Source organism: Uloborus diversus, chromosome 3 (genome assembly GCF_026930045.1).
Source record: "Uloborus diversus isolate 005 chromosome 3, Udiv.v.3.1, whole genome shotgun sequence".
NCBI classification, from domain to species: Eukaryota; Metazoa; Arthropoda; class Arachnida; order Araneae; family Uloboridae; genus Uloborus; species Uloborus diversus.
Genome location: NC_072733.1, coordinates 74282108 through 74309336, shown reverse-complemented (window position 1 = coordinate 74309336; position 27229 = coordinate 74282108). Strand labels below are relative to the sequence as shown.

Genomic DNA, 27229 nt, shown 5'->3' with positions numbered 1-27229 from the left:
AATGCCGCAAAACACTTTATGGAATAAAACTCGAGTTTAAACGCGAAAAGAGTAATCATTTTGGATTTTGCCATACTCACTTGGGCAAAAAACGGCGGTCTAGGAAGATTGGGCACCGTCGACTGGGCGCCGTCAATGGAGTGCATTAGTAAAAACGTCACTTCCGCTAGCGCTGGCTCAGTGACGTCATCCTCTTTGATTTCATTACTATGTTATTCCTACGGAGCAGCTGAGTGAGGTCTATTTTTTGCCAAATTATAATATATCATTCAAATTTCTTGGCATTGAAAAGCACTTATTTGGATTCCAGGTAAGTTGAAGTATTAAATGCAACAAGTTTTATGTCATTTTCGGTTCTGGTTTTTTTTTGAGAATTAAATAAAGTTTTGTTTGCGTTTGCTGACTGATCTACTCAGCTGAACCACCATTCTACGAGGAGCTAAGTGAGGTCTAATATATGTGGATTAGGAAAGGTTTTATCGATTTCTTCGGTTCAAAAAGCACTTATTTCAATACCAGGTAAGTTGAAGTATCAAATGCAATCAATCTTACGTTCATTTTAGGTACAGATTTTATTTGAGAATTAGATCAAGTTTTGTTTACGTTCGTGTAGTAAACCATTGAGCCACCATTCCGCATGTGTTGTTCTGTTATTGTCGCACATTTTCTTTCCATCAAAAACTACTTGAATTGATGAAACTATTTCCATATAAGATGAATAAAAGTCACCAAAAAATCCGTATATCACGAAATTTATGGGTTTCCTTTCTTTTTTTTTTTCGGTTTTTTTAAAATGACATAAATGTTTGTTTACATTCGTTGAGGTGTAATGTTGATGTTAATTCTGCCTCGTTTTTTAAAAATTCTGCATATTTCAACTCAGTTATGAAGCTTTTTATGGCATTTCATTGTGTTGAAGCATCATATGCAATGCGTATATCATAAAATTTTGTTTATAATCCCTGAATGAACCACCATGTTTCACGTTCTGTTGCTACTATTATTTTTCTCGCTAAACACATTCATTACACATTTTTCATGAATTAAAAGCTATTCACATGAGATTAAGTAAACCATGTTTCCCTAATTTTATGTTTGTTTTTTTTATTTAATAAGATAAATGTTTGTTTACATTCATGGTACCTAAATTCTTCTACGTTATATTCTATGTTGGTACCATTTATTCTACTGATATTAAATTCTTCCTAGAATTTATTATTCTTTAATTTTATTCTTATAGTTCACAATAAGTTGAAAAAACAAATGCAAGCTATTGTCTATGTTCACTGAAACACCTATGATCCGTGTTGTTACGCATCAATTTTCACTGTTCACTAACCACTTCAGATTTTCCTTACATTAAAAACCATTTGCATTGGTAATACATCAGTCAGAGTCAACAAAATGAACTGCATTTCATTCATTTTATGTACTGCTTTTGTTTTTGAGAGGAAGACAAGTGTTTGCATTTGTACAGCCGATATCTGCCTGCCCTGTGTTATTTCATTCACCATCTAATTTTCTGCTGTGATTTATAGTATTTTTAGATATTAATTCTAATCTCGAAAAAAGTTAAAGCCAGGCCTCAAAAATCATATGTGTGACTTGTTCAAGCTCATAGCATGTAAAATTTTAAATTGAGATGTTTAATAAATTTCGATGAAGAAAAAGTTGTTGTTGGAACTATGCATAGTTAATGATACGCAAGATCAGTACATGGATTCAGAGGGGTTGAAAACCAATGTTCTAGATTAACTCCTCTTAATTTGATTTAAGAAAACTTTAAATTGGATGGAAGATGTTCACATAAAAGTTTTACTGATACCAGTTTCCAAAAGTTGGCAAGTATGCTAATAATTTTTTTCCCCCATGAGCAGTGATAGAAATCACTGGAAGTCCGCTAGTCCAAGACCAGTGAAAACTGTGAACCCAAGCCCTGATTGCCGAATTGGCAAACTAGACTGTGGCCTAGGATCCCAAAACGCCCGTAACTATTTTGGCTAATGGTTAAAATTGTAAGGATCGACTACAGAGAAGCCCCGACAGCCTAGGGCCCGCTGATGTCTTAATCCGGGGTTCTGGTCCCTGGTCGGACCACCATGAAATACAGTTCAAGTCCCTGAGACTAACTTCGGAGCAAAACTAACAAGGCAGCATTGTGAAATCAACGCAGATCCTAACCACAGCATTGTGATGCTGTCGGGTTAGGCTTGCTCTAACAAAAGTAGTTGATGATCATCCCTAATTCAAAAATATCATATTATTTACAGCTTTAAAATTTTATTTTTAAATTTGTAGTAATTTTGTTTGATTAAATTGAGGTAAATTTTTCTCAGATGAATTTTTAATTAAAGCCAATTATAACTAAATTTTGAAGATTTTACAAAAAATTAAAATTTAAGTAAAAGTTACAATGCGATGTAGGAACACATTTCTAGTTGAACTACATTTGGTGTTTAGTCGACCAGTCATTCTGTTAACGGACTAGTTACTTTTTCTAAGGATTTCTAACACTGCCATTAGCATATATTGAATACTTTTGGATTTTTATTTCATATCTGATTATATGTAAAATAGTTATGATTTTGTATTCTGTATTCAACATTTAACAAAGCAACTGTCAAAAATTAGAGTTATTAAAACTTAAAAAATTGTGTGCAATTAATTTTGTGAGTGGTGGCACTAGCCAGACATTTCAAAATGTACCTTGTTTTCGTACCATTTACAAGTTATTAATATGTCACAAAATATTATAATACAGATTTACAAATTGTTATTAAATGTTTGTTAAATGTTGTGTTGTAATGTTAAATTTGTGGAAAAGTTATGAATTTTTTTTCAATTTTTATTTTAGGACTTGGCTTTTTTCAAATCTCGAGAAAAGTGCTGGTGAGAGAAAGAAGTAAACTCTCCAGAATTTCGAAATCATATGTCCTTCCTTTATGATGCTGATGGTTTAGATATTATGGGAATGTTCATGCAAGCATGAAAGAAAAGTTGTACAGTGTATAGGTAATGAAACTTTAGAAAAGCTTTTGGAACAATAATTTTAAATTTTTCTCTCTTGCAGCATTCTTAATTTATTTTCGATTATTTACAGCTCATACTGATCATTAATTTTACTTCTGTCATTTTCTGAGCTATTTTTAAGGAAAAAAGTTAGCCTAGGTCAAACAAAATTAAACCTATAATGCTATGTGTATTTATTTTTTATTATTCAGTGCTCTAGAACTTGTATACTTATTTTATTTCCTCACATATTGATTTTTTCCCTTTTCAATCAATGACACTTAATTGAAAGTAACTGCTTTATGTATTAAATGAAATTGTAAGATTTTAATACTTTACATTTTAAAAACCACCAGAAAGAAAACTTGAAGTAGTGAAGTCTATCAGTCAGTACAAATCCTAGCATAAAATATTTATGATAGACTTATTATTCAAACAATATGTTGGAATTTAATCTTAAAACACAAATTTATTCAACTTTTTAAACATTTAACTTTTTTTATCATTAATTTTAAATATTATTTATATTTCAGATTCCAATTCTATATTTTATTGTGTAAATTTCATTGTTTTGATCTGAAATATTGTGCAAATTTTAGACAATTAAAACAGTGAGAAGCAAAGGGATGTAAATGGACATTTTCAAGTTTTGAGTAAAAAATGTTAGAAGTTGCAGTCTTAGGTAGGCCTTTATTAACCGGTTTGGGGCCCATCACAAATGACTTTTACAAGCTCCTTCCAAATTGTTTATAACTATGTCTCTTTACATATTTTACCCCTTCTTTTAAAAATCTTAGGCCCCCCTTCAGGCTTGAGCCAACAGGTGTCCTTTCTCCACCCCCTGCTACTAGTAATATCTCTTGCCCCAAAACACAGGAGAGGTTTACCTACCTTTTGTCCTCTACTTGGCTCCAAATTTTTAATTTTGGCACTTACATCCCTTTGCTTCTCACTGCTTCAATTGCGGATTTCAGGTCAGTGGGTTTGAGAGTCGTCTGTATGTACTTTACAAGACATGTTTTTTATTTACATTTTAAAATCCACTGTATGATATATTTATACATTAGATAGTTTTTTTTTGTAGATTTTCTTGAATGAAAATAGCGAAATAGTTTAAAAACCCCTACTGTTACCTTTTTCTCTTTTTTGGAAGATTGGTACAACTTTTCAAATTAAGAAAAAAAATTTTGGTGCAGTTTCCAAATTCTCAAAGTATCCTTGGAATGAGTGATCATTGGAATCAGTAGTATTCATTATCTGTTACATTTAGAAAAACAGCCGATTTTTATCTGTATCATTAACAACAACTGCATCACCATGGTTTAAATTTCCAAAATCTCAGTTCCATACCATGACTTTTTCTTTAAATTACTTGATATGGTTGTAGTAGATTTATTAACTGAAAATGAATCCCTATGTTTTCTTTGTTTCCCATATTTCTACAATTCTTATTATCATAATGTCTTTTGTGTATAAGGTTTTGGTAGTTAGTATAAAATGTGAATATATATTAGTTCCTTTTTCAGATGGCATTGTTAAATGGTTTGATTTGTCACACCTGACTACAGAAACAAGGCTCAGCTACATTTGATACATCACAGATACATGCATTTCGTGGTTATAGGGAGCCCTTTTCTTCAAAGCAAAAGAAGTGAGCTTATTGGTGACATCTGGCAGAATACAGAATGTAAACAAAAAAAAAACTAATAAATGTGAATAAATGCAGCGGCTTACCGCAATGCAAATTTATATGAACCTTTGATATTTTTTAAAGGATTCCTGAAAATCATGGGCAGCTGGTACACCACAAAAGTGGGGGTTAAAATAAGTGAGGAGGCTTCAGTGTCTCCAAAGCTGAACTTGTACTGTAAAATTGGGCTATATTATTAGTTTTTAAAATTACTGGTTAAAAGAGCCTCTATAAATATGAAATATAACATGAAAAATTTCATTAGATGACCATTGTAAACTACCCATTTCCAATTAACGGTTCTATTCTCATGAAATATGAGAAAAGTAGATTTATTTGTCAATTCTGTTTTTATGAAATATATATTAATCCACCCTGTAAAAATCACTTTTCAGTCCACCAATAATATTTAGCTCTTAGAAGCGAGTGTGCAAGGCATCTTTACATTTTGAAACGAGGGAGCAGTTTTCCCTCCTGTACGAGAAGCTTATATTAAAAACTTAACAATATTGGAAGCTAGTGAAAACTAGTCAGGAAAATATTCTCTTTAATCTTCCAACCAAAACAACATTGGATAAACAATGTATCTACATCTGCTACATTGCAGGGACAGCATAAACCAAAACAACTTTGCATCATTAGATTACTCATGATTGTGTAAACATTCATGAAGGGAAAAAATTATTAAATCAACACAATAAAAATTAATTAAAAAACAGAAGTTTTTTATTTAAAGCCCATCCCATTTACTTTTGTTCTTCAAAAGAGAGTTTCCGAAAAATTTATGCTTAAATAATTCACTTAGATGATAAATGCATTTCCAGGAAATGAATATCTGTTATTTCTCTGACATTTCTTAATTAAATACCCGTTGAGAAAGAAAGGCATAAAAAGTAAGACAAATATATACAGTTGGACCTCCATATATCGAACTGGCAAATTGCCGGAAAAAAATCGATATATAGAAATGATCTTATTTTATCGTACAAATCTTCTAAAACACTAAAATTAAAGCTAATTTTCGTGTTATGAAACCCAATTTTCTAATTTATACAAGCATCGGATTAAATGAAAGTTGATAATTAAAAAATTACATTTTTTGCCGTCATACATCTTCATTCTTCTGATTGATATCTTGATTCGCAACATTAGGGTTGTTTCGTTTTGACAGTGTAATCGAGAGAAAAGTAAAAAATCAATCTACTTAACTTGAATGATTTTTACTGAAGCTAAAGAGTAATCAACAAAAGGAATAACTTGAAAATGATTTTACAGTGTTACTGGTTACAACTTAGATTTGAAATAAACTTGAGGGAATTTAAGAACTCCAGAACAGAACGACCTATTTACACAGCCCTCAACCCCAGATTCTTTGAGTTTCATAGCAACCTTTAGTAAGCATAATTTTCTCCCCTAATTTTCATTTTTTATGAGACAAACAGCCTGAAGTAGAATCAAAATCTACGAATGTCCCAAATTTTTTTTTCGATATATAGAGATTTTTTCAATATATAGCAACAATTTTTCTATGGAATGAACATAGAAATTTGCTAGGATTTCGATATATAGAAAATTTCGATATGTGAAAGTTCAATATATGGAGGTTCGACTGTACTATACTTATATATTTTAAATAAGAATTATTCTTTTGAATGTTAGACATTTTGAATAAAAAAATATTCATTTTTTTTAACATAAAACTTTTTATTTTTTTTACATACATTTATAATATGTACATTTTCAATACAAACACCTTAAGCTGTAAATGAATATCAGTCCATATGAAAAACTTATTGCTGGGCCAATGAATCCAACTCCATTTGTGATGACCTAGAAAGAAAAAATGCTGCACATAAATCCTTTTTGAGTATGAAAGGTTTAAAAAAGAGGGTTGCTACTCCATTCTGTGGAGTTTTGTCTTGAAAATAAGAATATATTAAATAAGAAATTTTAAGAGATATTTTTAACTTTTGAGGAAATTTTACATTAGATATGCATGCAATAAAACTGTAAAAATAAAGATATTTGTCAATTTAGAAATGTTCTTCCATCCGAGAATCCAGCAGGAATTTAAAAGAAAATAAAATTGTTAGGAAATTGAGCTATAAAAATATTCAAATACAGTCGAGTCCCGACTTACGCGAGGGATGCGTTCCAAGACTCCTCGCGTTAGTTGAAATTTCACGTTGTGGAAAAATTTATGCATACAAATTTTTTAAAGCACACCAAATACTTTTAGGAACACCTCTCAAACTGCTCTAAAGCATTACTTAACCATTACAGTTTCTTCCATAAAGAACTGAACTTTTACTGTATCTAAAAAATAAAAAACTGTTATTCAACATGAAATACTTAAGATGCACAAAATGAATGACCAAGGGAAATAAAAGATATAAAATAAAACAACACGGTTCGTACTGCATGCAGTAAAATTAAAATGATGTGCAAAATAGTACTGTACAGTAGATACAGTAGCAATATTTATGAGTTAAAAAATGAGGATACTAGTGATGATTTATGCTCCAAGATCAAAACATTATTCTTATCTAATACATTTTTAAATACGCATCACCTTTCATTTAAAACGTTTCAATTTGTGGCTACATCTCCTCTACCTGATCTTTTTATTAATCCACTATGCAAGAGCGCACGTAGCTCCCATTTTCATAATTTTTACTTTGCTAGACTGCTCTGCAAGATTCAATATTGAAACTAAGTTCTCAACTTTTACGGACATCTTTTTGTTTTGACTTTTAATTGTACATAAAGAAGATTCACTCATACGTATTGTCGCGCTACCTTTGACGTTTTGTAATTGTTCAAGCAAATTATTATCAATCTTAGCCTTTTTAAATTTTTTTATCAGAAACTTTCTTTTTCTTCACATTTTCAAATTTTAGATGAAGGTGACACTAAGGTGCCATTATGGTTATTTGATGCACTAGACTAGTTTGGCGTGGGAACTTTGGCTGTCAGTGATGCTCAAAGGGACGTAATAACATTCACGAAATCAATATTTAGTAGCCAATAACGCAGCTGATATTTTGTTATAAAAAAATTCTTGTTGTAGGCGAAAAATTCTCGTTAGCTCTAAAATTCGTTACTCGTGAAAAATTTGTGTTATAGCCATTTCGCGTAAGTCGGATCGCGTTGTAGCGGGAGTCAACTGTATTTTTTTTAAACCAACAGTGATAAACAGAAAAAATATTAACACTAATGGCTAAAATAGTATACTCTCTTGTTCAGAGGAATACTTATTTGAATTCGCACTTTTTATCCTTTGCCTCAATTTATGTTAATGTCGTAAACTTAGAAGAAGAAAGAAAACTGAAAAGCAACGAAATTTAAATGTAGTATCTAAGTGTCAACAATAAAATTACTTTGAATGTGACAATATCAGTAAGTGACAATCTGTATAGTATAACATTAATTCATTGTATACATAAATATGGGTTTATCAACAAAATTGTCCGATTATTTACAGTTACTAAGTTATCCTGCTGAACCTAATGTTTGGTTTGTTTTGTGAGTCAAAAATAGTTCAGTAAACCGAATACCAACAAATATTTGGTACATCCCTATTTGCTAACCAAATTCATATACCATGCATCAAGCTAGTTATATCCTCCATATAGGAGCTAGGGTATATTACTAGGCCGAGATTAAGAAACGGCCTGGGAGGAAAAATGTAATTAAAACATTTTTGCGCGCATACTTCTTGACAAATACAAAATGGGTCTGTGACACGAACTGGTAAAGGTAACGCGAGGGAAAAGATTATAACTGCAGGATCAAATATATATTTTAACACACACTAATGACAATTGTGGTAACATTTAAAGCTCAAAACCAAATATCAAAAGAATTTGATCGATAACCAAATATGGTAACCTTTCTCTCAAAGAAGACCACAGAAAATGCGAACACAAAGTGTGGATTCAGAGGAGGAGGGGGGTCGTAACCTTCATTCAAATATATTGGCAAAAATTTTTGCAAAAACTAATGAATATTATTTGATTGTATAAGAAAATTATTATTCGACTAATTGGGAATTGTTAACATTGTGTTTAAAGGAAAATATTCGATTCCGGGAGGTCATCCCGATTAAACGGGGCTGACAGTATTTAAATTTTTCAAATGAAGTTATTTCTTTGATTTCCTCAGGTGACAGTTCTCTTGCGGGGTACATACTTTTTCAAATGAAGTTATTTCTTTAATTTCTTCAAGTGACAGTTCTCTTGCAGGGTGCATACTTATATAATTATTTAGCAGTAATGTAAGTAAAAAGTAATAAATATGTCAAGTTCTTGAATGACCCAACAAATTTTAACTAAATATACTTTTAATGTTTATTGTATAAAATAATTTAAATGATTATGCATAGATATTAACATAATAAAACTAAATTATACCTTTTATTTCTGGTCCAATTTTTTTCTGCTTCTCATCCTTTGGGAATCTAAGCCATCACGCTCATTGATGTGATTGCAAACGGGTATAAAAAATTCAGTTCTAAAAGAAAAAAGGAATATATCAAAAGATGTACATAAATTCAACTAAGCAGATAAAATGTTCCAATCAAAATATTCAAAAATTATCAGATTTATAAGTAAACAACACATTTCAATTAAGCTATTTTCAGCACATATTCTTGGAAATCATGTTTGAATGACATTGAAAAATAAGTGTCGGCTAAAAGCAAGTCTTACACTGAAGCAGTGGCGTAGCTAGGGAGGGGTGGAGGGGGCGGTCCGCCCTGGGCGGCACTTTTCTATGGGCGGAAAATCAACCCTTTTGATGTGGAAAAAAAAACGTATATTCCATTATGGTTTTAATCTGCTACTGCAGGCAAAAAGAAAATCATCGAAATGTAAGACTTTTGTATCACTACCGGATTAAAATTACTTTGATACAAAACAAGAGTCTTTCTTGATAGCATATCGTTATAATCCTTGTTTTTCTCTGAGGGGGCGGCAGCGGACAATCATGGGACCAATGTTTTTTAAACTGCAGAAGTTAACTCCAGGAGGGAGAATACAATGAAGTTTTCCAATTTTTGTTATAAGAAAAAGTTCACACTGGATTATAAGAGAGTTTCTTAAAAACCACTTTGTAAAACAAAAACTTCCTCTTTTTTTTAACTTCAGGAAAATGGTGACAGGAGTAAGAAGGGGAAGGGAGGGATAAAATGGTACACGAAACAATTCATTGCTTATCACAATGGTTGCTTAATATGTTTCAAAGTTCGCTTTGATTTCTCATTCATTACAAAAGTTCTCTCAAAAGAAGTAAAAGAGATTTCTGTTCTCTCGCTTTTGAGAGCAGAAAATCTATCCGACAACTTTGTATCACATGTTAGTCTATTCCTTGTGGAAGTTAAGCGAATTACATTTTTTTAACATTTGATTTGGTTCCTCAACTTGGCCAAGCATAGTCTAAAATTGTGTTTTAGCGTATTCAGTTTCAATAATTCCGGTTGGGAACCTCTCCCACCTCCACTTTGTAATCTAACAGCGGAAAAGATAGCTTCAAAATGTTTTAAGGTGGGAGAGCTCTTGAATGTTTCATCCTTTTTTCCTGATATCACCGAAGATAGCTTAGAATGAGGTTTTCAGACCTCAATGCTGCAAAATTTCTGGGCAGAGCCCTGAACCCTGTCTTTTCCTCTAACCTGGCAAACACAGCCAAAAAGTACATAGTTAGACCTTCAATTCTCAAAACTTTCATGGAGAAAAGTTCCCACCCTCCCTTCTAAAGTCTCAACATATAGGATAAAATTACGTTTTTGAAACTTCGATACTTCAATACCAATTTGTGAAAACATCATTTGAACCTTGAATATTCTTAATTCCTAACCTGATCAAAGATAGCCTAAAATACGTTTTTAGGATTTTAATTTCAGAATTTTTCCGAGAGAGAGTTCTTAAACTCTCCCCCCTCCCCTTCTTTTACCTAACGTCTCCAAGAGAAAAACTGCGATTTGAAAACTTCAATTATGAAAAATTTCCGAGGAAGGAAAGCCGAACTACTCACTCCTTTTCCTAACGGCACCAAAATAGCCCAAATTTTCTTTCTTAGAAATTTGCGGGAGTGGGAGAGCTCGCTAACCCTTCCTTTTCAAAGATAGCCTAAAATGAACTTCAACTTTAAGAAAGATTTTGAGAGGGAAACCTAACTCTGCCTCTTCTTGCTCCTAACATTATCAAACAAAGCCTAAAGTCTGGCGTCAATTACGAAACTTTTCCACGAGAGAGCCGCTTGGCTTCACAACATTTTTGGTGCCCCCTTTGGAAGCGCCACCGAAGATAGCCTAGAATTGCGTTTTTGAGACTTTGGTGCCCAAAATTTTCCAAAGAAAGAACCACCAGCTACAATCCACCAAACCACCAAAGATACCTTTAAAATTGATTTCAATTTAAAAAATATTTTAGTAAGAAAGCTCAGCGCCAATATCTCCCCTAACGCTTACAACTGAGTTAAAACACACATACAATTGCGTCGCCAAAGATAGCCGAAAATTGCATATTTCAGAGCTTAAAATTTTCGAATTCAGTATTCAATTTAGTAATATTCTCCATGTGGTCCCTTTTCTCCCCTCCTTTTTTTCTTTTGCAAGTATATATAAATTAATTTCTTCTTGTTTTCTTCAATTATTTTTTTCATTTTAATTTAAACATCTTTGACAATTTAATGTATTAGCTATTTCACAACGAAAGGGTGGCAAATTGAGAAACTGCCCTGGGCGGCAAACACTGTAGCTACGCCACTGCACTGAAAGTATTAGATACTTAAACAAAATGCTTGGAATTTTGATAGTTAAAGCCACAGTGTAGAACGGCTTAAAGACCAACACTTTTCCTAGAATAACCCGGAATCCCATTCTTTTTTGAAGCAAAAAAGAATGCCTCACGTTGCCTCCTTTGGGTATTGTCACGATCACATAATTTTTTTTTAAATGTAAACCTATTAATAAAATACTAAGAACAAATTAATAAAAGCAGAAAATAACACCAACAGTACACAGCAAATGACATATAGGTACAACAAATGCGGACAAATGTCTTGCTGTCAAGAACAAAAAGCGGTACACATGAAATGTATGAAATACGTCTATGTATTTTGTAACTTTAGTTTAAAATTTTTACCCAGGCAAATGGTTTGTAATCCAAGTAAAACCTGCAGTGATTAGTGAACAGTGAAAATTGAAGCATCACAGCATGGAACATGGGTGGTTAAGTGAACATAGAATATACTTTATAATTATTGCATTTCTTGCTCTAACTTACTTTGAACCAAAATAATAAAACTTAAGGCTAATAAATTCTAGGAAGAAATTAATACCTGCAGAATAAACAGAACCGTTAAACGATAAAACGTAGGATATCGATTCGACGAATGTAAACAAACGTTCATTTAATTTTCAAAAACAGAAAAAAAAAAAAACCCATAAAGCTAGGGAAATGCCGTTTATTTTGTGATTTTGACTTATTTAATCTCAGTATAACTTGCTTTTGATGAGAGGAAAATGTGTGACGAATTCGTTTAGAGTTAAAAATAGTAGCAACACAACAACGTGGAGCAAGGTGGTTCATTCAGTGATGATAAACAAAATCTTTTGATAAATGCATTGCATATGATGCTTTAACATACTATGAAATGTCACAAAAAGCTTCATAACTGAGTTGAAATATGCAGAATCTTTTTAAAAAGAGGCAGAATTACCACAAACACTACACTTCTACGAATGTAAACAAACATTTATGTTATTCTGAAAAACCGGAAAAAAAATTCAAAAAATTTCGTGAAATACGGATTTTTTTTGGAGACTTTTACTCATCTAATATGGGAATAGTTTCATCAATTCAAATAGTTTTTGATTGAAGGAAAATTTGCGACAATAATAGTAACACCACATGCAGAATGGTGGCTCGATTCCCTACGCGAACGTAAACAAAACTTTTATCTAATTCTCAAATAAAATCTGTGCCTAAAATGAACATGAGACTGATTGCATTTGATACTTCAACTTACCTGGTATTGAAATAAGTGCTTTTTAAAGCGAAGAAATCGATAAAACCTTTCCTAATTCCTCATATATTAGACCTCACTTAGCTCCTCGTAGAGATAACATAGGAACGGAATGATGGTTCACAAACTGGTGAACCCAGCATCTCGGAAGTGACGTCACACTAATGCACTCCATTGTTACTGTCGTGAAATTTCCATCATTCAAAACGCTACCAAAAATATCTATCATTTTTTTTTCTTGAGTACTCGATAAGAAGCTTTTAATCACCAAAATAACCAGCTAAGGTTATCAATAATCAACAAGTGAGGACCAGAACAAAAATGATTCTTGTGCTTCGTAGGAATAGCATGCAAAAACGTAAACAGCAAAAAAAAAAAAAAAAAAAAAAATCTTTCTCCGTCTGGCTTTTTTTTTTCATTTTTGATTCAAGTGTTTGAATAATTTCCTGTTAGCGGTTAATGTCTCGATAGCGTTAGAAGTTTCTTTTGGTTTTTAAACTATGGGAGAAACTTCATGTGCATTTTATTTTGTTACTCTTGAATAACGTTTATGAAACGATTTTGTTTTACCGTAACTGTAATATCCCAGAATATTTTTGGCTCTTCATGTGAAAAATCCTTAAGTACCTCTATACTTCATTTTCGACACGGTTCATGTTTTAGTAAATGTATAATTTCTCACATTAATTACTCGTCTTTAAATTATAACATATTTGTGACAGTTCTTTGATACCAAGTGAAGGGTAGATATTTATTGTTTTATTAACTTTTAACGTTACTTGGTAAAAAAAAAACTCATCAGAACGCCGAATTTTTTCACTACTTTTAACGCCCCCTGAGTTTATTATTTGTTTTATGAATTTTTAAGAAAACGATTAAGATTTCACTGGTTCGAAAAATTTTCATTTGTTTTTACTGATCCGTGGGTCAAAAGAGGTTGAGAAACACTGAGTTAGAGCACGATCAGGTGAATTAAAGCAATTGAGCACTTCTTAACTATGTTGAAAACTCTGAAACATGATCAAATGCTGTAATTACAAGTTTTAATCATTTCCAGTACTGAGTTCGATGTGAAAAATGTCCAAAACGTAGAATATCATGAATCAAGAGAAAACTATTAAAAAAAGAAAAAAAAAAAAAAAAAAAACACAACTGCACTATTAAAACTACAGGTTGCGTTTGGCACCTTTCAGGGGTGAAACGCTTGTTCACCAGCGACACCCAATACGGAGCCGGAATGGCACCTGTTACTAGGGCAAAAAATGGGCACCTTTTAAAAGACAGGCAGCGCGGGGGAAAAGAAGGAACCTTCGGAGAGAAAAATTGCACCCTCACTGATTTCTACAGTAGATCCTCTTCCTCCTCCCCCCTATTGCGTGCGTTTTTGAATATTATTGTGCTCTATTTATTGTTTGGGTTTATGATAGACAAAGTCTTGGTACTTTTTTCACATTGAATTCATTTTGGATTAAAACTTGTCATTTAAGGCATTTGATCACATTTCAGATTTTCCAACATAATATAGAAGTGTTCATGACTTTAATTCCTCTATCATCAACTACATTACAGATCTTTATATCGTAATATTAATGTGTATCATCTGAAAGAGCTTTAAAAGAGCTATTTAAAAGAGACCGATTTTTCCTCCGAAGACAAGTAGTTTTAGAGTTATTAAAATTTCCGTCATCAAAATGGCTGTCGTGAAAAGGTGAAAAGTTTCGTTTAACTGCTCAAAACGACATTAGAAATCATTCTTCCGTAAAAAATAGGAGCACTAAATAAAATCTCTGAAATAAACTAGAAAAATGTGCATTTGTCCCCCCCCCCCCCCCGTAAATAGTTTTTAAAAATTTCACTGCAATAACGTAACTACATGGAGCGGGAGGGGTTTCTCAATGAACTGTTCCAACTGTTCCACCGCATCTAACCCGCAGTGAAACTTTTAATTAAAAATTCCTTACCGGAATAAATACACTTATATATTGTCCCATAATAATTCACTTCTCTTCCAAGTGCGAACGACTGCCGTCTAACGGCAAGAATCAGAACGACTACTCGATTTTTCCCCGCCAACAAGATATAACTTTGGATTGCAGTCCACCTAACTCGTTTCTTTCCAGTTCTGCTGTTCTCAACAATAATTAACTCCATATTGATATGTTTGTTATTCAGATATAATTTTCAATAACTGAATATTTGACTGGTTAATGCTGTAGCAAATAAAATCAAATAAAGGTGAGTCATATAATTCTATTACGGTTTGAAATCGAAAACTTCCGATTGTTCGTTTTATCTAGCATTAAAATTATCATATAACTTGTATTCATTCCTTTACGTCATTTTCAATAAGCAAAACGTATTAAAACTCGCAATATTTTTTAAAATAAATTTTTCTCCTTCATTTGTTCCATATCACCTCAAAATACTAATATAGCTTGCAATCATTTCTGAATTACTGCAATGAAGTTTTTATCACTACCTCAGACAAAGTTATGAAATCTCTTGACACCTTCCAAAACCAAGTGCTCCGCATGATCACGGGAGGAGTTAAAACTACTCCTGTGCTTTCCATGCAATTGTTTTGTACACAACAACTCTAATAACTAATTTACTACAGAAGAATGCAGCCATTCTTTATAATAGGTTAACTAGACTGCCAAACAATTTCTGGAGAGATTACAGTTATTGTGGAATACGTAATCTAAAGACTCAGAGAGGTTTCATTCAATGTGTTCGTGAGAACACCCAATACAATGGCATTAATAATGCTCTCTTTGAACTTCTGTCTTTCGCGAACCCACTGAACCAATTGGAACTTGATGTCAGACTGAACTTGGTTGTGGGTGCAAAAAAAAAAAAAAAAAAAAAAAAAAAAAACGCGACCTAAATCATACTGAACCGTGGCATTCGAGAGGCGACGGTCACGACTGAACTCTGCGCCACTGCCTTGGAAACAATTAACACTCATTTCCCTCCTGACGAATGGCTTCCCATCTGATGGGTCCCTATTGGATTTTTCCCGGGGTGCTGGCGCTGGAATATTTTGCGACTATTTTTCTTTTTATCAACATGTTGGATCTTTCACAACCCATTTCGATGGATAACTCAAAGCCATTCATGTGGCCTTACAACAACTTGCTTCTCATCTGTATCCCCTCCAAAAAGCAGTAATACTTTCAGACTCGACCTCTGCTTTACAGGCTTTGTCTAGTAATCACCATGAAATTAAGGGTCTCGTATACAGAGCTGCAAAAAGCTCCTAAGGGGTATTGAGAAAACTGTAGCTTTTTAGTGGGTACCATCCCACTGTGGTCTGTCCGGAAATGAGAAAGCTGATTTCTTGGCCAAGAAAGGATCTAGTATTCTCCAAAGGTCTCGTGGAGCCTTGTCACTCCACTCTGCTGGATTGAGGATCAAGAAGGTTTACAGGGATGCGTTTCGTCGTGTTGCTTCTCAGGTTGCTGAAGGTAAACCCTGGAGAAGACTGTGCGATACGTCCCACTGTATTCCGAATTCTCCTCGAGCTGCTGCTGTGACTGTTTTCAGACTTCTAACAGGACACGATTGTCGCAATACCTATTTGTACCGTTTTCACCTGACGGATTCTCCGACCTGCACTTAATGTAACTCTGGACAAGTCATGGACGCTGTTCATCTGAGCGATTGCTCCGCACTAACTAATTTTAATTGTGTTATTGAGAAATATTGGAGAGTCTGTGGTTTAATGACCTAACGGCCAATTGACCCAGCATTTGTGAAATAAAAATAAATGTTCTTCAATTAAATGCCCATGTTTATGTACCTCTTTCATTAAGTTTAAAGAAACCCTTTCAAAACCGTTCTCAGAAAATTCCAGCAAACTTGTTAGAAGTGTAAAAAATAAGCACTGTATAAAAAATATTGCTTGTCATGCATCAATATTTTACACTTTTATTTTGGATATACCTGAGCTTAGTTTCCTTCTTAATACTTTTTGATCTGGTAGGAATTTTTAGGACAAATTTCCTTACAAATTATGCTAGCAGTTGTGATTAAATCATTGTTAGTCAATTCACCCTATAGTTCTAACGTCTTAATTTCTCTTAGTTTTCCATTCGTTCGGCGCATTAGAATACATTTCTTCTCTTAACTATTTTCTCTTATGCTCCATAAATCCAGGGGTAGGAATTGACCTAAAATCCTAAAATTTCAAATTTTGTCCGAAAATTCCTAAAATTTCGAATTTTATCCTAAAATTCCTAAAATTTTCATTATTTTAACCCCTACTTGTGAAGAAAAATAAAATTCAACCTAACAATGAAGCTTTTCCTGATAATATGCCTATATTTTAGGAAAAAAAACTTCATTGACCATGAGAAATTTCCTCTAAAAAAGAAGGAAAAAAAAATCTATGCTGCTGCTTTTTTTCTGGAGAAGGGGGGAGGGGGAGGATGCAGTTTACCAAAACATATACTCTATATGCGTTTCTTTTATCTATACTTTGTAACTTTTGCGGTCACTCCTCTTCTGCAAAAAATATATAAAAATAAATAATAAAGAAATTAAAAACAGCTGTGCAGCAAATATTGCAGAAAAAAGAGTTGGGGGAAATTAATAGGATATGATATTTTTGATTTTTTTCCCCTTTGAAAAGAAATGAAAAATATGTAAACCAGGGAATGGGGGAGGGGGAGCAGAGTATTCCCTCCTTCTCTCAAATTGCAGTTCTGTGTAGAGAGGGAGGGAGGTATCATAGCCTATTGAGATAAAATAAATACAATGTGTTGAGTTAGACCCAAATATAACAAACTTGATTCAAAAAATATATTTAGAGCAAAATTTAAAAGGGTTGTCCCTAGGTCCCAGGCAGGAAGTAATATTTATTTTCACAGTACTTATCTTGTGTTGTGGTCTGAGCATTAGCTTGTTCCTCCAGTACAAAGAGTTTGCTTGCTTTGTGTTTCTGTTCAGTGAAAATGGATTATTTCTTGCACATATAATTTTTAAATTTAGTCAATAACTTTTTGCTTTAAAAATATAAATAGTAATTTTTTATTTTTAAATGCCGCGGAAAGCGAAATTCTCTTCCTTGTGGTTGGAAAAAGCAAAAAGAAATGGATGCAAGATCAGATATGGTGCCATGCAGAAAAGGATGAGTTTAAAGCATTTTGTTCTGTTTGTAATGTTGTACTTTCCAATGCTGATAGTCAAGGATTGTCACAGGTATTGTCTCATGCTGATTTGGCGCGACATAAGAGGTTGACAAGTAGCTTAAAAAGTCAAGATGTGTTTTAAATTCCACGTTCTTTGTCTTCTTCTGAAAACAAATTGGTTATGATGAAGTAATTCAAAGCTTTTGTTCCATATTCACTCCAAGATAAAATTTCGAAAGCGGAGGTTTTCTTAGTTTTAGTTGCCGTAAAAAACAATTATTCGTTTGCATCTTTAAATGATTTATCTGTAATTTACAGGGATATTTTTGATGATTCTGAGATAGCAAAAAGTATCTAATTATTTGAAAAAAGTTAAGTATATAAAATAAACTTTGGACTAGCACCTATACTTTAAATCAATCCTTATTAAGGATATTTTTTCATCATTCTTTGTAATTCACTTTGATGAAACAACATTAAGGCAAGTGAAGAAGCAATTTCACATGCATTCATCCTACTGGTATGTGGTATATTTCTACTTCATAATGTGTCACTGTGTTAATAAAAGATTGAATACATTCTATTCTTTGTAGTTTTCAAGATTGAATTTGAAATATTTTATCAACCACTACGAAAATCAAGCTTATAAATTACATTTAAATTAAAAGAAAAAAACTTCATATTTTTTGTTTTAAAAAGGTCCTAAAATTTTATCAAAATTGTGTCCTAAAATTTTTGAAATCACCATTCCGACCCCTGCATAAATCACTTTATAGCCTTTTAACTTATTTTACTCTTTCCACCGTGTTAGTTGGAATTTCTCTTTGTTATTTTTTATGATACTTTTTTACTGTTTTGTCTTTCATTATTCTATCCCTCGTCAGTAGCGAAGCCAGAAATTATTTTCTGGTTTGAGTTTTTGGTCATAAGCACGTTTATACGTATATAAACTGCAGTATCAGGATAGGCAATATGGGTTAAAATCAAGAGTTTTGGGAGGAGCTTTGACCTTTGACCCCAAAACCTCTCCTCTTACTGCACCACTGTCAGCTGGTGAGATGAATAAGTGGTGAGGTGGGATGTGTACAACCCCAAAATGACCCTTCTTGTGCACTCTACAAAATTTAGCAAATGAAAGTAGGAAGTTTTCCAACGATTTTTGTGTGCTTTTCTTTTTGTTGGAACCCAAATCCGAAATCAGACCATAAGTTCAAAAAAAGAAAAAGAAGCTCACATTGCCAAACTGACAAATGCGCAAAGTCCGAAATGCTACATTGTTTCTCAGTTTGTGTACATAAATTTCTTCAATTTGGCGATCTGGCGAATCAGTAGTGATCCAAGTCCGATTTCACACTTAAAGGATGGTTGAAACACCCCTCACATCTGTAATTGAGCCAGATAAATATCAGGAAGCTTTAATTTTTTAACTCTAAATTTGACTAATTAAAATTCATGAAATGTTTTGCAAATCATTTTGACGACGTGCATTGAATTTTCAGTTAAAACATGTGCAAAGTGAAAAAAATCTTCTGTGACGCAAATCCATTTCAGTTTTATAAATAACTTCAAAAAATTTCGTCAATATGACAAAATATTTCCTGAATTGGTCACCACTTGCCTTTTTTTAATTAATATTTTGATGTCGCAAATAGTTACGACTGCTTTTTAGTTTTGTATAGTATTTAGAGGCGAGGGAATGCTTCTTTTTTCTTCTCCTCACACTACTTTTCCCTTCCGCAATTAACTTGACTCATTTTTATGAATATGGGGGCCTATCCTCCAAGTGTGAAATCGTACTTGGCTCAAGGTCGCGAATATATCAAATTCAAGTGCACGAAGTCGGAAATAACGTAAATTTTCGACTTGGCGCATTTATCAGTGATATTCGCGTTATAAGCATTTTTTCGGACATTGTCTTATTTCGGAGTTGGGTTCCAACATATATAAATGCAACTAAAACATCACCGTAAGTGACATGGATTTAAATATAAAACCATATATGAGGCAGTGTAAAGCAAAGGGATGTAAGTGGACATTTTCAAGTTTTGAATTAAACGACTTTAAAGATAACGTCTTAGGTAGGCTTTCATTGAATTATTTTCTAAATCATGCTGCACAGCAGCACCTACCATGACAACTAATACTGTCTCTTGTTCCAAGACAGAGGAGGGATTCATCTACCATTTGAACTGGTTATCTCCAAATTTTTAATTTTGCCGCTTACATCCCTTTGCTTCTAACTGCCTCATATGTAAGCCTTACAAAACGTTTGAATGCAAAAGTCCAATTGAGGCGGTGAGAAGGAAAGGGATTTTAGTGGACATTTTCAAGTTTTGAGTAAAACGCGCTTTAAGTCGCGGTCCTAGATAGGCTTTCATTGAAAACTTTTTCGAAATCATGTTGCATAGCAGCACCTATCAGGGCTTCTAGTACTATCTCTTGTCCCAAGACAGAGGAGAGGTTCACCTACCATTTGTAATGGTTATCTTCAAATTTTTAATTTTGACATTTACATCCCTTTGCTTCTCACTGCCTCAATTCTTCTGGGGTGTAACTTGTTACACACCCCTCTCACCAGTTAAGGGTCAATTTTTCCACGTTTAACGTTGCGAAGTTCATTTCAAAAAATTTCTTTTATTTCCATTCTGGCCATCTTTATATCTTCTGTGGTACACTGTTGACCTCTATTTGAATATTTTAGCTTTCTCTTCGTTGGCGATATCTTTTGTCACCAAGTTTATAACATATATTCTCTATGACCTAAATTAAAAGTAATGAAAAATTTCTGAGATTAAAACTGATTGTTCGAAGAATGAAACTGTAGTTTTTTCATTGTAAGTCAGATAATCAGATAATTAAAATATTGTGTTAAGTGTAATTTCCTCTTTGTGTTCAAATGGATAATAGTCTTTTTTTTGAGTATTTTTTTAGGTTATTTTATTTTAATGTTTTTACTGGTTTCGACTGAGTTCTCCATGGTTCACATATGTCTATAGTTGGCATGGAAGCGTTTTGTGGTGTTTTATACTTATTTTGCATTGAACAAGTATTAACTTTTTCCTGTTAAATACCTCAACTCATTTCTGAACACCTTATTCAATGAAGCTTTTTTATCGATGTCTTACGATCATTTATTTTTGTTCATGCTTTTTCTTTTTTTTTAAACTCTTTTCATTTTAAAAATGTTTCTTTTAAAAGTGTTTATATGGATATATACTCTCACATAGGGATTTTCAATATGCGGTAAAACCAAAGTTTAAATTCTCCTCGTGGCAATCCACACTGCAAAAAATAATTGTTGTTTTCATAGTAATATACTGTTTTTTCTTACAGTTTAATACTGCTCAGCTAAATAACAGAGAAAAACTGTAAAAATGTTTTAGATTGCGCAAAAGGTGTTTCCTTTCATACGGGAAGATAAACTAATGAATTCAAGGTATCGACAGCCATTTTTGTTGATATTTCGGCTGTGCTGAGGCAGGACTGCTCATTTGTAATCTTTTTGTAAAGGTAAGTGCTAGTTATATTATTCATTCCCTTTTCCTCAAAATGTAGTGTTCTTTATCATCGAGAAGGTATGTAAAATAACAGTGTTTATTTAGAAATCGTAATTCGTATCCCAATATTCGTTGATGTTGACTTTGCAATTTCTTTTAGTTATGTTGTAGCGATTGCTTTATAGCAAAAATCTGAGTAGTTGTTATTCTGAATATTTTACTGCACGTATGATAGTTTTTAAACATTTTCTGAAACTCAAATTTGATTTAAAAAGAAATCAATTCCCTCCTTGATCGTATTTAAAGTTATTAGAACATTAGACTTTGTTAACGATTATACTTTGTGTTATATAGGATGTGAGTACTTAAAATTTAAATTCTTATGTTTTCTAGTAAATTTTTATCGTATCGCGATTAACTTCTTTCTTCTGTTTTTTTTCTTTCTTCTGGAGCCAGCTTTCATAATTATCGATCAAAACTAAAATAATAATAATTAAAAAAAATCATCAATGAAGCACTCCAAAAAAAAACTAATAAAAATTAAGCATCTTTAGATACAGACACGAAACCCTTGTGTTTTAAAAGTTTTACATTTGCGTCGGCAGGAAATTAAAATTTTACTTCAGGAAAAATGCACTAGTACCATTGAAACTTGTGAACGTAAAAATAATTTTAGAAACTATATTTAAAGGCACTCGATTGGAGGTCACGGGAAGTCTCTATGACCTCCCCAAAAATGCCATATTGGGAAAACGTTGACGATTCGGCAAATTTGGGGACATAATTGTAATGTTGCAATTTTTGAATTCTCGAATGTCCAAATTTCATTAGATATTGTACTTAATTGTGCGTACTTAACGTATGCATGCACCAGTATTTTATTAATCTGCAAATATGTAAGTTCCATTCGACAAATTGAGATTATACGCCTTCCCAACATATTTAATTAAGTTCAGGCCGTGCCTGGATATAATCTTAAAATTTTCTGCTTTTCATTTCTGATCTGGCAGTGTTGCGTTCTCGTCTAAATTACTGCTTTTTAATTTAAAGTAGAATATTTACATTATTATGCATTGTTTGTCATATTTTATTCGCCTTGAAGGACATGCTCATTTATGAAAGTAGATGAATCGAGAACTTCAAAAGAATTTGAGACTCTTGTAACCTTGAACTCATCAGTTTCCTTACATTTTAACTTTGAGTCTTAAAGTTTGGATCAACGTGTTTATGATGAAGGCAAAAACTATATCATAAATACTGAAAAGTGTGATTCTGTACTTCACTGTCTTTCACTGCATATAAAAAGTAAAAATATGTCAGATTGTTATTCGTGTAAAATGAAAAAAAATCGGAGAATTTTGTTTAAACCTGTAACGGAGATTCAAGCCAAAGCCGGGCAAAATCTTTTGCATTTAAATGCGATGGGTTCCTTAGCAGTTGAGTTCTTTAGGGGGGGGGGGGATTTTTTCCACAATAATAGACGATTTTTCAAGAAAACCTTCGGTTTATTTCTTAAAGAAGAAAAGTGAGGTTTTCGAATACTTTGTCAGGTTTTAAAAGAGAACAGAGATATTTGCGGAAAAGATCCGATAACGGAAAGGAATTTCTGAACCCCCGGGTTTGAAATTTACCTTAGCGACCAAAGCATTAGAATCGAAAAAACTAACAAATACTCCAGTTGACAAAGTAGCGTCATAGAACATCATAACTCAACATTAATGAATGGAATTAGGACACTTTTAAATAAACGGGTTTGCCTAAGCAGCTTTGAGCCGAAGCAGCTATGTGCTTCCACTACTTACGGACTAGAGCGGTTTTAAAAGGAAAAATCAAAACCTTTTTTGAGCTGTTTCGGGGAAGAAAGCCATCTATTAAAAACTCACTTGTTTTTTTTTTTTTTGGCTGTATTTCTTATATTGGACTTCCAAAACAGAAAATAAACAAATTGGATATGAGAACTAAACAGGGAGTCATGGTAGGATATGCGTTTCATACGAAAGGTTATAGAATTTGGGATTCCGAAAATCGCGAAGTGACAGAAACGCTGAATGTTAAATTCCATGAAAATAAATTCTAGGTGGGGGGGGGGGGCAGGAACGGGAAACAAAGGAGTACAGTTTTATTTCACTACTGAGTAAATCTGAAGTAGAAAAAGAATATCCTGAAAATCATTAAATAGCATGCTCAGAATTAAATTGGTTAAAGAAATATAAAGGCAAAGTAGAGAATGCAGGGATATGTATTATTCTATTGACACGACGGTTCTAAATTCCGAATCGCAAAGCCGAGGTTTATAGTTCTGAAAATAACATTGAATGTGACCCAAAACAGTTCGATTTCACTTGTGATGGTAATTCACGAAAAGTATCGGATTCTGATGCAGATAGGGGGGGGGGATAGTTCAAGTAAGCTAGAAGCTAGCATTTCCGAAGATGTAATTCCTTCGAATTTGAAACAAAGTTTGAGAACGCCAGAAAGTGAAGATTGATAAAACACAACAGCCAAACTGGTTATTTTAGGTAACCACCAGGTATGGGGGGGGGGGATACTTTTCGCAATAGTTTTCTCCAGCAATTTCCTTTTTTTTATTGATGCTTTCTTTTTAATTTTTGTGTATAAGCTACATTGGGTCCATTTCCAAACTAATGTTTGCAATGCGTATCTATATGCGGGTATAAAAAAGGAGATTTGTGAGACAAGCTGAAGGGTTTGTCGATCCCTGAAATCTAAATTTTGTCTGTAAATTGAATAAATTATTGTCATTCTGATACAGATTACGCCTCGAGTCACGACGACCGGATTTAAATGACAGAGGGAGGGAGAGGGGGTCTAGTGTTTTTGTATAGGTTCAAATAATATGGTGTACATTCAAACAAAAATGCGTAGCACTGTCAACGATGGAAGCGGAGTATATTTCAATTAGTGAACAATCTAAGGAAGTTATATGGATCAAAATAATTTTAAATGAATTGGCCACGAAAAGAGTTCAGAATTTTAGATTGATTAATTGTACTCTGTACTGTGACATTCTAGTTGTGATCGATTTTTCTAGATTTGCAATAGAAAATTGTAGAACTAAGCAGAAGGATGTGGGGTACCATTTCCTAAGGAATTCGATTGATGAAAATGAATTTGGAATAAAATCTGTTGAAACTAAAAGTAATTTAGCTGATTGTTTCACAAAACCTATTTTTAGGGAAAATTTACGTAAAGCTTGAATTGCAGTGACTTGAGAATTGCAATGACATATTTTTTAGATTTTTTTTTAATGTTTCAATTATTCCATTATGTCTAAGTTATAATTTGCGCGCACAAACGGATGGCCTGTAATATATTTTTTATTCATGTATTAAAGTATTTCTTTTTTTTCGTGTGCTGGCGTGCCACGAAGGGGGGAATTTGCTAGCGAATATTTTGTTCCTTTCCCTCCAGCGCACGGAGAAAATAAAATTGTAGTTGATTTCATTTTGAATTTGTGCCCGGTGATATGGTTGCGGTTTGGTATTTCAACATAAAAAATTTAAACTACAAATTTCATTCTAGCCGCCTGAATTTTTCATTTCAATTTATTCACTAATGCAATATTATTTTTTTGAGTTTAGTGGTATGCAAATGTAAAGAACTTCCTTAACTTGTGACCAGAACTAAATGGAATAATGGTTTGTGTCATTTTATCAAGATTGCAGTTCGCGGTTGTGTTCCGCTTGGAATTTCAAGGAAGACCCCAGTCTGAACGATGCTGCGATGATTCACTTAGTGACATGAATGCCGGCAACGGAAGTATATAAGTACCTTTTTAATTTATATTTTTGTGTTTTCGGATGTGATTTGTAATCACAAATGCTTTTGAGTTTTAGAGCGTTCTTAGCCACTGAAGCCTATCCTACGGTCTGCGTGCCATATTGGGTCCCTTGAAGCTGATTTTTGTGAACCCTTGTCAGGTTCTATGTTACAATCAAGAACTATGGATTGGAACAAGATAAACTGAATTTTATTTTGTTTTAATTGAAATGTGATCGGGCATACTATTCATTTAAATCTGAGTTTTTTAAATTTGTAGTTCAATATTAGTTTTTACGGGTAGTTGAATATTATCACTTTAAGAATCACCGGAATATAGAAATTTCTGTTGATTGAGTGAAATTAGACGTACGTTTCTTTCTTTCTTTATTTTTTTTTAATTTTTCAGTAAATTTTGGAACACTGAGTCTTTGTTTTTACATGTTATTAAAATCAAAGAAACCAAAACAGAATGTTAAGTACTTTATTATTTATTGTACGTATTTTTATAAAAATTACAGGAACAAAATTAAAAGTCAACTTCATAATGAGAGCAACAATAAAGATTAAAGTTTAAAGTACGATATATTACAGCGTATTTCTTCGCATATTCAGACTTGTGTGACACTTATCAAACAAAATTCATGATTATTTTTACTGCAATGTGAATAAAAAGCAGTTATTTTGCAAATAGAGCATGTTTAAATCTACAGTTAAAAAGTGGTGCGGTCTTCTGGCAAAGCATTTTCAAGAAGGGTAGCATTATTTACAACAAGGACGGTGAGCCAAATGTGGACTTACAATTCTTAATGATTGGAACTGGCACTACCAGATTTACTCAATTTTTTTATATGTTTGACGATTTATTCTTTTGTTAAAAACTTTCAACTTTTCTGACCGATTTTCATTTTTCACTGAATTGACTTGAACTAAGCCATCTTGATTTTGGGAATATAGAATTGTTTCTTCCGGGTTTCAGGTAAATTCTGAAAAACTTAAAGATAAATTGTCTAAATCCTATCAAAAGAAGTAGCACTTTAAAAAAAAGTCGCTGGTGGATTAAATGGGGACATCGATAGCTGCTCAAAACGGGAGAGGGGCGTCCACATTTTGAAAGACATAAAATATAAATGAAACATCTTAAATTATGCTTAAATATTAAGACGTAAGATAGAATGTTCTTACAGTATTATTTTATTTCAACTCAAAGGACTCTTTTATGTGATTCCTTAGTACTTAAGAAAAAAGCTCCAAAAAATTAAATTTTAACAATATAATAACACATTTGTGGAATAAAATATATGAAAAAACTATTTTGAAAAATTATAAGTATGTAAAATATTTCATATTAAGTACATAAAGAGTTTTAAGTAATTAAACGTAAAATTACTTTACGTCATACTTTGTTTTACATTCAGATTTCTAACGATGGGACGCTGTCAAAGAAAAAGATGAAGCTGGTATCAGTTGAACATAGTTTGAGCTGTTTAACAACTGTTGGAAAGGAATATGGGTAACCAAAAAAAAAAAAAAAGAAAGAAAAACCATCTACACACCCGAGGTTCTCAGATCTTGATGAAACTTCGTGAGGCTGTTCTATACATGGATATAAGAATAACTGGAAAATTTCATCTTAATATTACTTTTTGAATGGCGGCACTTTAAAATATTCCCAAAAACTTGTTTAGCAAAAATCGCATATCTAGCAACCGTGCATACATATGCAGATATCACTATAAAATATTTAATTTTTGAGATAGGGAGTTAATTTATTTTGGATTTTGATCAGTATTGTACTGTAAAGTCAAATTTATAATTAGATTAGATATTAAGATTTAAATCAGTTAAAATAACTTAAAAAATCTTTAAACAGCGAAATTGAGTTCAATTTCGGACATTGAATTGTGCTCAGAAAGTGCTAAATAGCATTTTTAGCCCTACAAAACTTCCAAAACCCAATATATTTTCGGAAACTAGATTAAAACTTGTACAAACTTATGCAATAAATTTGGCGGGTTTGGAGTCTTATTCAAGTTAGAGATGATCAAAAGTGTACTTTTGAAATGCACAAAACTCAACCAAAAGTGTTCTCT

At 32.7% G+C, this 27229-nt stretch overlaps 2 long non-coding RNA genes across 3 annotated transcripts; one reads left to right on the top strand and one right to left on the bottom strand.

The window, feature by feature from the left end:
• Positions 1-185: 185 nt before the first annotated feature.
• LOC129218615 (uncharacterized) lies at positions 186-4739 on the top strand. Of its 2 annotated transcripts, XR_008580349.1 has the most exons (4): positions 232-310; positions 417-519; positions 2855-3012; positions 4536-4739. It is a non-coding gene; the product is annotated as an uncharacterized LOC129218615 (long non-coding RNA). The 2 variants fall into 2 exon arrangements; XR_008580348.1 differs by lacking the exon at positions 417-519 and having other exon boundaries at positions 186-310.
• Positions 4740-6401: 1662 nt separating this feature from the next.
• LOC129218371 (uncharacterized) lies at positions 6402-12861 on the bottom strand. Its single transcript, XR_008580322.1, has 3 exons — positions 12731-12861; positions 9112-9211; positions 6402-6529 (listed from the first exon to the last, which is right to left on the bottom strand). It is a non-coding gene; the product is annotated as an uncharacterized LOC129218371 (long non-coding RNA).
• Between the last annotated feature and the right edge of the window lie 14368 nt (positions 12862-27229).